General features: G+C 50.8%; 1 pseudogene; it reads right to left on the bottom strand.

Annotated features, from left to right (window-relative positions):
- Positions 1-11,928: 11,928 nt before the first annotated feature.
- On the bottom strand, positions 11,929-13,562 carry LOC125554864 (malonyl-CoA:anthocyanidin 5-O-glucoside-6''-O-malonyltransferase-like; annotated as a pseudogene).
- Between the last annotated feature and the right edge of the window lie 1,195 nt (positions 13,563-14,757).

Below are 14,757 nucleotides of genomic sequence, written 5' to 3'. Positions count from 1 at the left end.
CTCCGATTCACCACCTCCATGGAGCTGCGGCGCGCGGCGCGCGGCTCGGGGACGCCTTTTTTTTTTGAGACAAGCTCGGGGGACGCCTGAGGCGAGAGGGCAGTGGCCGTGGCTGCGGCCTTGTTGCCACGAGGCCCGCGAGGAACAGTACCAACCCACCTAGCCCAGCCCACGGAGGAAGACGACGTGCCGTCTGTCATCGCTGCCCGACCCTCCTGATCTTTTTTTTCCTTAAAACACGGAACATACATATACACTCGCACCTATAAACACAAGCACACATACCTTTTTTTTATCGTATTTGTTTAGGCTAGTACGTTCGAGAGGCTGAGCCACCCCACACGCTTGAAACTGCAGAATGTTCCATCCTGACATGATTGTTCACTTTGGTTTTGGGGCCTGAATGATTACACAATGATTTCATCCCTGCACAAAACAACATTCGACTATGTGTTCACGGAATCATGGCGTGGGCTTAAACTGCAAATCATTGTGCTAGTGTGAAGCGCAAATAAAGCTACACACGTGTATATATGCATATGAAGCGGTTGCACGAGACCCGGGGACCTACGGTCAGTGTTCTCTTCAACTTGTTCGTTGCTCGCCCTTGTCGGCTGTATGAACACGGACGAGAGAGAGGATTTTCAACCATGCACGGGACCTTCCGTATATGCATGCACATTATTTTGTTTTTATTGTGTGGGCTCATTGATATCACAAGGCCGCATGTTGGAGACCTGTTAGGAAACGTTGCAGAAAACAAAAAATTTCCTACGGTTTTACCCAGATCCATCTATGAGTTCATCTAGCAACGAGTGATCGGATTGCATCTACATACCTTTGTAGATCACGCGCGGAAGCGTTCAAAGAACGGGGATGAGGAAGTCGTACTCGACGTGATCCAAATCACCGGAGATCCTAGCGCCGAACGGACGGCACCTCCGCGTTCAACACACGTACGATCAGCGTGACGTCTCCTCCTTCTTGATCCAGCAAGGGGAAGGAGAGGTTGAGGAAGATGGCTCCAACAGCAGCACGACGGCGTGGTGGTGGTGGAGCTGCAGTACTCCGGCAGGGCTTCGCCAAGCTCTATGAAGGAGGAGTAAGTGTTGGAGAGGGAGAGGGAGGCACCAAAGGCGTGGGGTGTGAAGCCCTTCCTCCCCCCTACTATATATAGGAGGCCTAGTGGGGGCGCCGGCCCTAGGAGATGCAATCTCCTAGGGGGGCGGCGGCCAAGGGGAGGGGGGCTTGCCCCCCAAGCAAGGGGGCGCCCCCTTAGGGTTTTCCCCCCAACCCTAGGCGCATGGGCCCTAAGGGGGTGTGGCACCCCAGCCCACTTGGGCTGGTTCCCTTCTTCATACAGCCCATAAGCCCCCCCCCCCCGGGAAGAGGTGGCCCCTCCCGGTGGACCCCCGGAACCCCTTCGGTGGCCCCGGTACAATACCGATATGCCCCCGAACCTTTCCGGCGACCGTATGACAACTTCCCATATATAAATCTTTACCTCCGGACCATTCCGGAACTCCTCGTGACGTCCGGGATCTCATCCGGGACTCCGAACAACTTTCGGTAATCACATACAAGTCTTCCTAACAACCCTAGCGTCACCGAACCTTAAGTGTGTAGATCCTACGGGTTCGGGAGACATGTAGACATGACCGAGAAGGCTCTCCGGTCAATAACCAATAGCGGGATCTGGATACCCATGTTGGCTCCCACATGCTCCTCGATGATATCGGATGAACCACGATGTCGAGGATTCAAGCAACCCCGTATACAATTCCCTTTGTCAATCGGTACATTACTTGCCCGAGATTCGATTGTCGGTATCCCAATACCTCGTTCAATCTCGTTACCGGCAAGTCACTTTACTCGTACCGTAATGCATGATCCCGTGACCAGACACTTGGTCACTTTGAGCTCATTGTGATGATGCATTACCGAGTGGGCCCAGAGATACCTCTCCGTCATACGGAGTGACAAATCCCAGTCTTGATCCGTGTCAACCCAACAGACACTTTCGGAGATACCCATAGTATACCTTTATAGTCACCCAGTTACGTTGTGACGTTTGGTACACCCAAAGCACTCCTACGGTATCCGGGAGTTACACGATCTCATCGTCTAAGGAAAAGATACTTGACATTGGAAAACTCTAGCAAACGAACTATACGATCTTGTGCTATGTTTAGGATTGGGTCTTGTCCATCACATCATTCTCCTAATGATGTGATCTCGTTATCAATGACATCCAATGTCCATAGTCAGGAAACCATGACTATCTGTTGATCAACGAGCTAGTCAACTAGAGGCTTACTAGGGACATGTTGGTGTCTAAGTATTCACACATGTATTACGATTTCCGGATAACACAATTATAGCATGAATAAAAGACAATTATCATGAACAAGGAAATATAATAATAATCCTTTTATTATTGCCTCTAGGGCATATTTCCAACAGTCTCCCACTTGCACTAGAGTTAATAATCTAGTTACATTGTGATGAATCGAACACCCATGGAATTCTGGTGTTGATCATGTTTTGCTCTAGGGAGAGGTTTAGTCAACGGATCTGCTACATTCAGGTCCGTATGTACTTTACAAATATCTATGTCTCCATCTTGAACATTTTCACGAATGGAGTTGAAGCGACGCTTGATGTGCCTTGTCTTCTTGTGAAACCTGGGCTCTTTGGCAAGTGCAATAGCTCCAGTGTTGTCACAGAAGAGCTTGATCGGCCCCGACGCATTGGGTATGACTCCTAGGTCGGTGATGAACTCCTTCACCCAAATTGCTTCATGCGCTGCCTCCGAGGCTGCCATGTACACCGCTTCACATGTAGATCCCGCCACGACGCTCTGCTTGCAACTGCACCAGCTTACTGCCCCACCATTCAAAATATACATGTATCCGGTTTGTGACTTAGAATCATCCAGATCTGTGTCAAACATGCATCGACGTAACCTTTTATGACGAGCTCTTCGTCACCTCCATAAACGAGAAACATTTCCTTAGTCCTTTTTAGGTACTTCAAGATATTCTTGCCCGCTGTCCAGTGTTCCTTGCCGGGATTACTTTGGTACCTTCCTACCAAACTTACGGCAAGGTTTACATCAGGTCTGGTACACAGCATGGCATACATAATAGAACCTATGGCTGAGGCATAGGGGATGACACTCATCTCTTCTATATCTTCTGCCGTGGTCGGACATTGAGCTGAGCTCAATTTCACACCTTGCAACATAGGCAAGAACCCCTTCTTAGACTGATCCATATTGAACTTTTTCAATATCTTATCAAGGTATGTGCTTTGTGAAAGACCTATGAGGCGTCTTGATCTATCTCTATAGATCTTGATGCCCAATATATAAGCAGCTTCTCCAAGGTCCTTCATTGAAAAACTCTTATTCAAGTAGGCCTTAATGCTGTCCAAAAGCTCTATATCATTTCCCATCAAAAGTATGTCATCTACATATAATATGAGAAATGCTACAGAGCTCCCACTCACTTTCTTGTAAACGTAGGCTTCTCCATAAGTCTGCATAAACCCAAACGCTTTGATCATCTCGTCAAAGCGAATGTTCCAACTCCGAGATGCTTGCACCAGCCCATAAATCGAGCGTTGGAGCTTGCACACCTTGTCAGCATTCTTAGGATCGACAAAACCTTCTGGCTGCATCATATACAATTCTTCCTTAAGGAAACCATTAAGGAATGCCGTTTTGACGTCCATTTGCCATATCTCATAATCATAGAATACGGCAATTGCTAACATGATTCGGACGGACCTCAGCTTCGCTACCGGTGAGAAAGTCTCATCGTAGTCAATCCCTTGAACTTGTCGATAACCCTTAGCGACAAGCCGAGCTTTATAGATGGTCACATTACCATCCACGTCTGTCTTCTTCTTAAAGATCCATTTATTTTCTATGGCTCGCCGCTTAACGGCCAAGTCAGTCAAAGTCCATACTTTGTTTTCATACATGGATCCTATCTCGGATTTCATGGCTTCCAGCCATTTGTCGGAATCCGGGCCCGCCATCGCTTCTTCATAGTTCGAAGGTTCACCGTTGTCTAACAACATGATTTCCAAGACAGGGTTGCCGTACCACTCTGGTGCGGAACGTGTCCTTGTGGACCTACGAAGTTCAGTAGCAACTTGATCTGAAGTTTCATGATCATCATCATTAACTTCCTCTCTAGTCGGTGCAGGCACCTCAGGAACATTTTCTTGAGTTGCGCCATTTTCCGGTTCAAGAGGTAATACTTCATCAAGTTCTACTTTCCTCCCACTTACTTCTTTCGAGAGAAACTCCTTCTCTAGAAAGGATCCATTCTTGGCAACAAAGATCTTGCCTTCGGATCTGAGGTAGAAGGTATACCCAATAGTTTCTTTAGGGTATCCTATGAAGACGCATTTTTCCGACTTGGGTTCGAGCTTTTCAGGTTGAAGTTTCTTGACATAAGCATCGCATCCCCAAACTTTTAGAAACGACAGCTTAGGTTTCTTCCCAAACCATAACTCATACGGTGTCGTCTCAACGGATTTTGACGGAGCCCTATTTAAAGTGAATGCGGCAGTCTCTAAAGCATAGCCCCAAAATGATAGCGGTAAATCGGTAAGAGACATCATAGATCACACCATATCCAATAGAGTGCGATTACGACGTTCGGACACACCATTACGCTGAGGTGTTCCAGGCGGCGTGAGTTGTGAAACTATTCCACATTTTCTTAAGTGTGTGCCAAATTCGTGACTCAAGTATTCTCCTCCACGATCTGATCGCAGGAACTTGATTTTCCTGTCACGTTGATTCTCAACCTCACTCTGAAATTCCTTGAACCTTTCAAAGGTCTCAGACTTGTGTTTCATTAAGTAGACATACCCATATCTACTCAAGTCATCAGTGAGGGTGAGAACATAACGATAACCACCGCGAGCCTCAACACTCATTGGACCGCACACATCAGTATGTATAATTTCCAATAAGTTGGTTGCTCGCTCCATTGTTCCTGAGAACGGAGTCTTGGTCATTTTACCCATGAGGCATGGTTCGCATGTGTCAAATGATTCGTAATCAAGAGACTCTAAAAGTCCATCTGCATGGAGTTTCTTCATGCGTTTGACACCTATGTGACCAAGGCGGCAGTGCCACAAGTATGTGGGACTATCATTATCAACCTTACATCTTTTGGTACTCACACTATGAATATGTGTAGCATTACGCTCGAGATTCATTAAGAATAAACCATTCACCATCGGAGCATGACCATAAAACATATCTCTCATATAAATAGAACAACCATTATTCTCGGATTTAAATGAGTAGCCATCTCGAATTAAACGAGATCCTGATACAATGTTCATGCTCAAAGCTGGCACTAAATAACAATTATTGAGGTTTAAAACTAATCCCGTAGGTAAATGTAGAGGTAGCGTGCCGACGGCGATCACATTAACCTTGGAACCATTCCCGACGCGCATCGTCACCTCGTCCTTCGCCAGTCCGCTTATTTCGCAGCTCCTGTTTTGAGTTACAAATGTGAGCAACCGCACCGGTATCAAATACCCAGGAGCTACTGCGAGTACTGGTAAGGTACACATCAATTACATGTATATCACATATACCTTTCGTTTTGCCGGCCTTCTTGTCCGCTAAGTATTTGGGGCAGTTCCGCTTCCAGTGACCACTTTCCTTGCAATAAAAGCACTCAGTCTCGGGCTTGGGTCCATTCTTTGGCTTCTTCCCGGCAGCTTGCTTACTGGGCGCGGCAACTCCTTTGCCTGTTGGAAATATGCCCTAGAGGCAATAATAAAAGCATTATTATTATATTTCCTTGTTCATGATAATTGTCTTTATTCATGCTATAATTGTGTTATCCGGAAATCGTAATACATGTGTGAATAATAGACACCAACATGTCCCTAGTAAGCCTCTAGTTGACTAGCTCGTTGATCAACAGATAGTCATGGTTTCCTGACTATGGACATTGGATGTCATTGACAACGAGATCACATCATTAGGAGAATGATGTGATGGACAAGACCCAATCCTAAACATAGCACAAGATCGTATAGTTCGTTTGCTAGAGTTTTCCAATGTCAAGTATCCTTTCCTTAGACCATGAGATCGTGTAACTCCCGGATACCGTAGGAGTGCTTTGGGTATACCAAACGTCACAACGTAACTGGGTGACTATAAAGGTATACTACGAGTATCTCCGAAAGTGTCTGTTGGGTTGACACGAATCAAGACTGGGATTTGTCACTCCGTATGACGGAGAGGTATCACTGGGCCCACTCGGTAATGCATCATCATAATGAGCTCAAAGTGACCAAGTGTCTGGTCACGGGATCATGCATTACGGTACGAGTAAAGTGACTTACCGGTAACGAGATTGAACGAGGTATTGGGATACCAACGATCGAATCTCGGGCAAGTAACATACCGATTGACGAAGGGAATTGTATACGGGGTTGCTTGAATCCTCGACATAGTGGTTCATCCGATGAGATCATCGAGGAGCATGTGGGAGCCAACATGGGTATCCAGATCCCGCTGTTGGTTATTGACCAGAGAGTGATCTCGGTCATGTCTACATGTCTCCCGAACCCGTAGGGTCTACACACTTAAGGTTCGGTGACGCTAGGGTTGTAGGGATATGTATATGCAGTAACCCAAATGTTGTTCGGAGTCCCGGATGAGATCCCGGACATCACGAGGAGTTCCGGAATGGTCCGGAGGTAAAGAATTATATATAGGAAGTGCTATGTCGGCCATCAGGACAAGTTTCGGGGTCACCGGTATTGTACCGGGACCATCGGAAGGGTCCCGGGGGTCCACCGGGTGGGGCCACCTATCCCGGAGGGCCCCATGGGCTGAAGTGGGAAGGGATCCAGCCCAAAGTGGGCTGGGGCGCCACTTCCCCCTAGGGCCCATGCGCCTAGGGTGGGGGAAACCCTAAAGGAAGAGTCCTAGGAGGGGAAGGCACCTCCTAGGTGCCTTGGGGAGGAGGGATTCCTCCCCTTGGCCGCACCCCCCTAGGAGATTAGATCTCCTAGGGCCGGCGCCCCCCCCCTTAGCCCTCCTATATATAGTGGGGAGATGGAGGACTTCTTACCCCTTGCCTTTGGTGCCTCCCTCTCCCTCTCCAACACCTCCTCCTCCTTCATAGTGCTTGGCGAAGCCCTGCCGGAGTACTGCAGCTCCATCACCACCACGCCGTCGTGCTGCTGCTGGAGCCATCTTCCTCAACCTCTCCTTCCCCCTTGCTGGATCAAGAAGAAGGAGACGTTACGCTGACCGTACGTGTGTTGAACGCGGAGGTGCCGTCCGTTCGGCGCTAGGATCTCCGGTGATTTGGATCACGTCGAGTACGCCTTCCTCATCCCCGTTCTTTGAACGCTTCCGCGCGTGATCTATAAAGGTATGTAGATGCAATCCAATCACTCGTTTCTAGATGAACTCCTAGATGGATCTTGGTGAAACCGTAGGACAATTTTTGTTTTCTGCAACGTTCCCCAACATTGCTGTCCTTCTTGAAGGTTTTCTTACCCTTGCCTTTCTTGAACTTAGTGGTTTTATTCACCATCAACACTTGATGTTCCTTTTTGACTTCTACCTCTGCTGATTTTAGCATTGCAAATACTTCGGGAATGGTCTTTTCCATCCCCTGCATATTGAAGTTCATCACAAAGCTCTTGTAGCTCGGTGGAAGCGACTGAAGGATTCTGTCAATGACCGCGTCATCCGGGAGATTAACTCCCAGCTGAGTCAAGCGGTTATGTAACCCAGACATAGTGAGTATGTGCTCACTGACAGAACTGTTTTCCTCCATCTTACAGCTGAAGAATTTGTCGGAGACTTCATATCTCTCGACCTGGGCATGAGCTTGAAAAACCATTTTCAGCTCTTCAAACATCTCATATGCTCCGTGTCTCTCAAAACGCTTTTGGAGCCCCGGTTCTAAGCTGTAAAGCATGCCGCACTGAACGAGGGAGTAATCATCGGTACGTGTCTGCCAAGCGTTCATAACGTCTTGTTCTGCAGGGAGAACAGGTGCGTCACCTAGCGGTGCTTGTAGGACATAATCTTTCTTGACAGTTATGAGGATGATCCTCAGGTTCCGCACCCAGTCCGTATAGTTGCTGCCATCGTCTTTCAGCTTGGTTTTCTCTAGGAACGCGTTGAAGTTGAAGACAACGTTGGCCATTTGATCTACAATACATGTTGTGAAGATTTTAGACTAAGTTCATGATAATGAAGTTCATCTAAATCAAATTATTCAATGAACTCCCACTCAGATAGACATCCCTCCAGTCATCTAAGTATAACATGATCCGAGTTAACTAGGCCGTGTCCGATCATCACGTGAGACGGACTAGCCAACATCGGTGAACATCTTCATGTTGATCGTATCTTCTATACGACTCATGTTCGACCTTTCGGTCTTCTGTGTTCCGAGGCCATGTCTGTACATGCTAGGCTCGTCAAGTCAACCTAAGTGTTTGCATGTGTAAATCTGTCTTACACCCGTTGTATGTGAACGTTGGAATCTAACACCCGATCATCACGTGGTGCTTCGAAACAACGAACTGTCGCAACGGTGCACAGTTAGGGGAACACTTTCTTGAAATTATTATGAGGGATCATCTTATTTACTACCGTCGTTCTAATAAACAAGATGCAAAAACATGATAAACATCACATGCAATCAAATAATAATAGTGACATGATATGGCCAGTATCACATAGCTCCTTTGATCTCCATCTTGGGGCTCCATGATCATCTTGTCACCGGCATGACACCATGATCTCCATCATCGTGTCTCCATGAAGTTGCTCGCCAACTATTACTTCTACTACTATGGCTAACACGTTTAGCAATAAAGTAAAGTAATTTACATGGCGTTTCTCAATGACACGCAGGTCATACAAAAATAAAGACAACTCCTATGGCTCCTGCCGGTTGTCATACTCATCGACATGCAAGTCGTGATTCCTATTACAATAGCATGAACATCTCATACATCACATATATACCATTCATCATTCATCACAATTTTGGCCATATCACATCACAAAACACTTGCTGCAAAAACAAGTTAGACGTCCTCTAATTGTTGTTGCAAGTTTTACGTGGCTGTAATAGGATTCTAGCAAGAACGTTTTCTTACCTACGTGAAAGCCACAACGTGATTTGTCAACTTCTATTTACCCTTCATAAGGACCCTTTTCATCGAATCCGCTCCAACTAAAGTGGGAGAGACAGACACCCGCCAGCCACCTTATGCAACTAGTGCATGTCAGTCGGTGGAACCGGTCTCACGTAAGCGTACGTGTAAGGTTGGTCCGGGCCGCTTCATCCCACAATACCGTTGAAGCAAGATAAGACTAGTAGCGGCAACAAAGTTGACAACATCTACGCCCACAACAAATTGTGTTCTACTCGTGCAAAGAGAACTACGCATAGACCTAGCTCATGATGCCACTGTTGGGGAACGTTGCAGAAAACAAAAATTTTCCTACGGTTTCACCAAGATCCATCTATGAGTTCATCTAGCAACGAGTGATCGGATTGCATCTACATACCTTTGTAGATCATGCGCGGAAGCGTTCAAAGAACGGGGATGAGGAAGTCGTACTCGACGTGATCCAAATCACCGGAGATCCTAGCGCCGAACGGATGGCACCTCCGCGTTCAACACATGTACGGTCAGCGTGACGTCTCCTCCTTCTCGATCCAGCAAGGGGAAGGAGAGGTTGAGGAAGATGGCTCCAACAGCAGCACGACGGCATGGTGGTGGTGGAGCTGCAGTACTCCGGCAGGGCTTCGCCAAGCTCTATGGAGAAAGAGTAGGTGTTGGAGAGGGAGAGAGAGGCACCAAAGGCGTGGGGTGTGAAGCCCTTCCTCCCCCCCCACTATATATAGGGGGCCTAGGGGGGCCGCGGCCCTAGGAGATGCAATCTCCTAGAGGGGCGGCGGCCAAGGGGAGGGGGGCTTGCCCCCCAAGCAAGGGGGCGCCCCCTTAGGGTTTCCCCCCCAACCCTAGGTGCATGGGCCCTAAGGGGGTGTGGTGCCCCAGCCCACTTGGGCTGGTTCCCTTCTCCATACAGCCCATAAGCCCCCTGGAAGAGGTGGCCCCTCCCGGTGGACCCCCGGAACCCCTCCGGTGGCCCCGGTACAATACCGATATGCCCCCGAACCTTTCCGGCGACCGTATGACAACTTCCCATATATAAATCTTTACCTCTGGACCATTCTGGAACTCCTCGTGACGTCCGGGATCTCATCCGGGACTCCGAACAACTTTCGGTAATCACATACAAGTCTTCCTAACAACCCTAGCGTCACCGAACCTTAAGTGTGTAGACCCTACGGGTTCGGGAGACATGTAGACATGACCGAGAAGGCTCTCCGGTCAATAACCAATAGCGGGATCTGGATACCCATGTTGGCTCCCACATGCTCCTCGATGATCTCATTGGATGAACCACGATGTCGAGGATTCAAGCAACCCCGTATACAATTCCCTTTGTCAATCGGTACGTTACTTGCCCGAGATTCGATCGTCGGTATCCCAATACCTTGTTCAATCTCGTTACCGGTAAGTCACTTTATTCGTACCATAATGCATGATCCCGTGACCAGACACTTGGTCACTTTGAGCTCATTGTGATGATGCATTACCGAGTGGGCCCAGAGATACCTCTCCGTCATACGAAGTGACAAATCCCGGTCTTGATCCGTGTCAACCCAACAGACACTTTCGGAGATACCCGTAGTATACCTTTATAGTCACCCAGTCACGTTGTGACGTTTGGTACACCCAAAGAACTCCTACGGTATCCGGGAGTTACACGATCTCATGGTCTAAGGAAAAGATACTTGACATTGGAAAACTCTAGCAAACGAACTATACGATCTTGTGCTATGTTTAGGATTGGGTCTTGTCCATCACATCATTCTCCTAATGATGTGATCTCGTTATAAATGACATCCAATGTCCATAGTCAGGAAACCATGACTATCTGTTGATCAACGAGCTAGTCAACTAGAGGCTTACTAAGGACATGTTGGTGTCTAAGTATTCACACATGTATTACGATTTCCGGATAACACAATTATAGCATGAATAAAAGACAATTATCATGAACAAGGAAATATAATAATAATCCTTTTATTATTGCCTCTAGGGCATATTTCCAACAAGACCATCCTCGAGTACATCGAGGGCAGCAACACGCCCAGGCTGGAGTACCCCGCTCCCCCGTCCTTCTCCCGCCGGTGTGGGAGCTCGTGGGCGCAGAGGCGCATGGACCCGGGGGCGTCCTCCTCCTCGTCCGGCCACTCGACCGGCTCTCCATGCCTCCGCCCCGTCAAGCCGGAGCCCTAGGACACGCCGGTCAGCCACCGCACCCGCAGCTCCGGCGTCCGCATCGCCGACTCCTCCCCCACCTCTGGCCGCCTCATCCTCGTGAGCCCGGCCGCCCCGCGGAGTACGAGGCCATAGTCCGGCGCGGCTTCTCCGACGAGGAGGCCCTAAAGTGGACGCGGGACGACTACCTCCGCACGAGATGGTCCGGTAGCGCCGAGCCCTGGAGGAGATAGCCGCCCGCAAGCGTGGGCACGAGGACGAGCACGGCGTGGTGATCCTCGACAGCGACGAGGATGAGGATGCCCCCGGACCGTCCAACCCGCTGCGCCAACCTGGGGAGGGGTGCAGCAGGGACGGCGGCCGCGGAGGAGGCGGCGACGGCGGCGACTACACACAGTTCTACCTGCTCCTCGGCATGTAGAGCTTCAAGGGCGTCAGGCGGCGAGGAGCAGCGAGGACGACGGCGGGCCTAGTAGCGTTTTTTTTTTGTAAAATGTTTTAAATATGTATGAACTTATCAAAGTTTGGATGAATTTGTGCCTAGTTTGTTGTTTTTAAATAAATCGTGGTCCCGTGACTGAGAAGCATTACACCCCCAACACGTGATTTTCGCCGATACGTGTGCGATTTTTAGCGCTCCTAACGGCTGGAGATGCTCTTACAAAACAGTGTGTAGATACGGTATGGGCGTGTTGATGCTGCTGCATGTGCGCTCCAGTGACCAGTCCACTCCATCACGTGCACCCATAGGCATCGAAGTATGCATTAATCGACCACTCTACTTGTTTAATGGTGTGGTGCACTGCAGCCACGCGATGGCATCGTGGAAGCAGCATTGGAACCTCCGCATGGCATCCGATGGCAGGGAGATGCCCACCTCAATGCCGCCGCTGCTCCGGCGGCTCTCCGCCACCGCCATGGCGCCAGTCCTCGCCACGGATACGATCTCCACTTTGGCCGGCTGCCCAAACCCAAAGTCGACGCCGTAGACCCGGAACCTGGGCGACCCTGCCACGGCCAGCACGCCGTCGCCGGATAATATGGCCTCCCTTACCCGCTCCCACCACAGCTCCGGTGACCGAATGCTCCCGACGCGCACCGCCTGCTCGATCGCCGCAGCCACCGCCGTGCACGCGGTGAAGAGGCCAACCGCGCCGGCCGTGGCGAGCCGGTCCTTGGGCGCGGCGTTCAGGGCGGCGCCGACGCAGTTGCCGAGGTACTCGTCTGGAATGGGATCAGGCTCCATCCGCGAGCGGTGGTCGACGGGGAAGATGAAGTAGGTGGAGTCGCCGCCGCCGCCGTTACTTGCTGCGTCGTCGTGTTTAGCGCGCTGGTGGCATGACCAGATGAAGCCGAAGGTGGCAACCAGTGAGGAGCATCGCGGCGGCGCGCCCCCCTTCCCAGCCGCGGCGAGCCGCACGACGTCCTTGATGCGCTGTATGTTTTCCATGGACAGAGTGAAGGTGGTGGAGGAGCTTATCGCCGGCCATCTTGACGTCATTCTTCTTCTCGGTGCTCGCCATGGCTCTAATGAAGGCGTCGCAAAGACCGCTTGGGTCCTTGACGAGAGTTCTGTCGATGACTGGGGGCGCCGGCGCGACGGCGCCGGAGCTGGCCGCCGCCCAGGTGTGGAGGAAACGCGTGGAGCACGCCCCGTCGCAGGCGGCGTGATGCAGGGCCATGCCGACGGAGAGGCCGCGGCCGCCGCGCAGCACGGTGGCTTGCAGGGCGAGCACCGCGCCGCCGTCCGGGAGAGGCGGCACGAGCTGTGCGATCTTGGCGACCTCCCTCGGCCCGTCCAGGGCCAGCTCGTCGACGTCGAGGTCGTACATGGCGACGGTGAAGGTGACGCCGTCGCCGGGCTGGTAGTGGAGCTCGTGGCGGTCGGTGGTGCCGGGCCTGAGGCGCAGGCGGCCGGCGAGCGGGTAGAAGGCGCGGAGGGCTTGGGAGAGTGAGGTCTTGAGGTTGGAGAGGATGGTGGCGGTAGTGGCGGCGCCGGGGCCGGGGACGAGGTGGTAGAAAAAGACGCGCTCCACCGGCGGGAAGTTGAGCCAAAAGACATCGAAGAAGGTGAGCGGGAGGGAGGTCTCCGGCACCGGAGGGATCGGCCAGGGCGCTACGACGGCGCTCTCCAGTACCCTGAGCTTCGGAGAAGCTTCTTGCTGTGGTGCTGGCGCCATTGCTGGATCCGTGGGTGCTTAAGCTTGCGCGTTGCGCCTGGATTTCAAGTTTTCCAGCGGCCAGGCCCACGCGATCCGTGGGTGCTTAAGCTTACTGGTACGGGTTGTATTGGAGTACTATATAGTATAAGCCATGTCACTAGGGTTGTATGGGCAACGGGAGGGGTGGTGACGGGGAGCTCAGACGTGCCCGCTCTTCGGTGGGGCGGGGTAGTGGCGTTCACGGCGACACCCGAGGATGCGGCGCTCTTTTTAAAGACGTTGTTGTGGTTCTTTTCTCTGTGCCTGGTCTCCCGAGTGAAGACCTTTGTCCGGTATAGACTCGGCTATGGCCACGCTCTGCGTCGTTCTTTTTTTTAGAGGAGCTGTCGTGGAGCTTAGGTGTGCTAGGTCATAGCGTGGGGGTGCTTAGTGCTTCCGGTTCCCGTAGCTAGTAGCACAGTCGTGTGTGTTATGCATGTGGCGGATATCTCAGGTTCGACTTGTAAGGGGGATACCTCACCACCTTGTATCATTTGCCCGTGTACTTTTTCGGTAGTTCGGTTGTTGCTTTATACATAAAACGGGGGCGAAAACCTGTTTCAAGAAAAAAGCAAAACAAAAACTGATGTGCAACATATAAGCCTGACTTGTTTCCCGGGGGGGGGGGGGGGGGGGGGGGGGGGAGGATATGTCGGCCATGCCTAGCGTTGGACCACCACCGCATCCCCCGTCGATCATCACCACACATTCCCGGCAATCGCGTCACACAGCCCCACGACAACAATGAAATGTGCGACCACCACCACCATGGCCCTGGCCACCATAGCCACACCGCCTCGAGCCCAGCTTGCCTCTGTCCAAACAGCATGTGTGAAAAAAGGGCAGGAATCACCGGGATCCACTACCGCCGCAGCACTGAGAGCCGAGCCATGATGGGAGGATTTCTGGAACGTGGGGAATGGGAGAGTGAGGAAGAGATAGCAGCGAGGGGGGAAACTAGATGAGATCGTTCGCCGGGAGATGTGAAAATGCGAACGAATAAGTAAAGCTGGCGCGGCTTCAAGATTGTGCAAAAATCCGTGCGACCAAATCCAACGATACGGGAGGTGTTTGCTTGGAGCTGCGAAAATACGAACAGACGCTAATAACATTACGATTTTTCTTTTGAACCCCTCTTTAGTCACTTTATTTATTTAGTGGACAAATACACGAT

This window comes from Triticum urartu, chromosome 4A (genome assembly GCF_056163025.1).
Source record: "Triticum urartu cultivar PI428250 chromosome 4A, HENAU_Tu73, whole genome shotgun sequence".
In the NCBI taxonomy this organism is placed as follows: domain Eukaryota; kingdom Viridiplantae; phylum Streptophyta; class Magnoliopsida; order Poales; family Poaceae; genus Triticum; species Triticum urartu.
The sequence above is the reverse complement of the archived record's forward strand: the minus strand, read 5'-3'. Positions and strand labels throughout refer to the sequence as shown.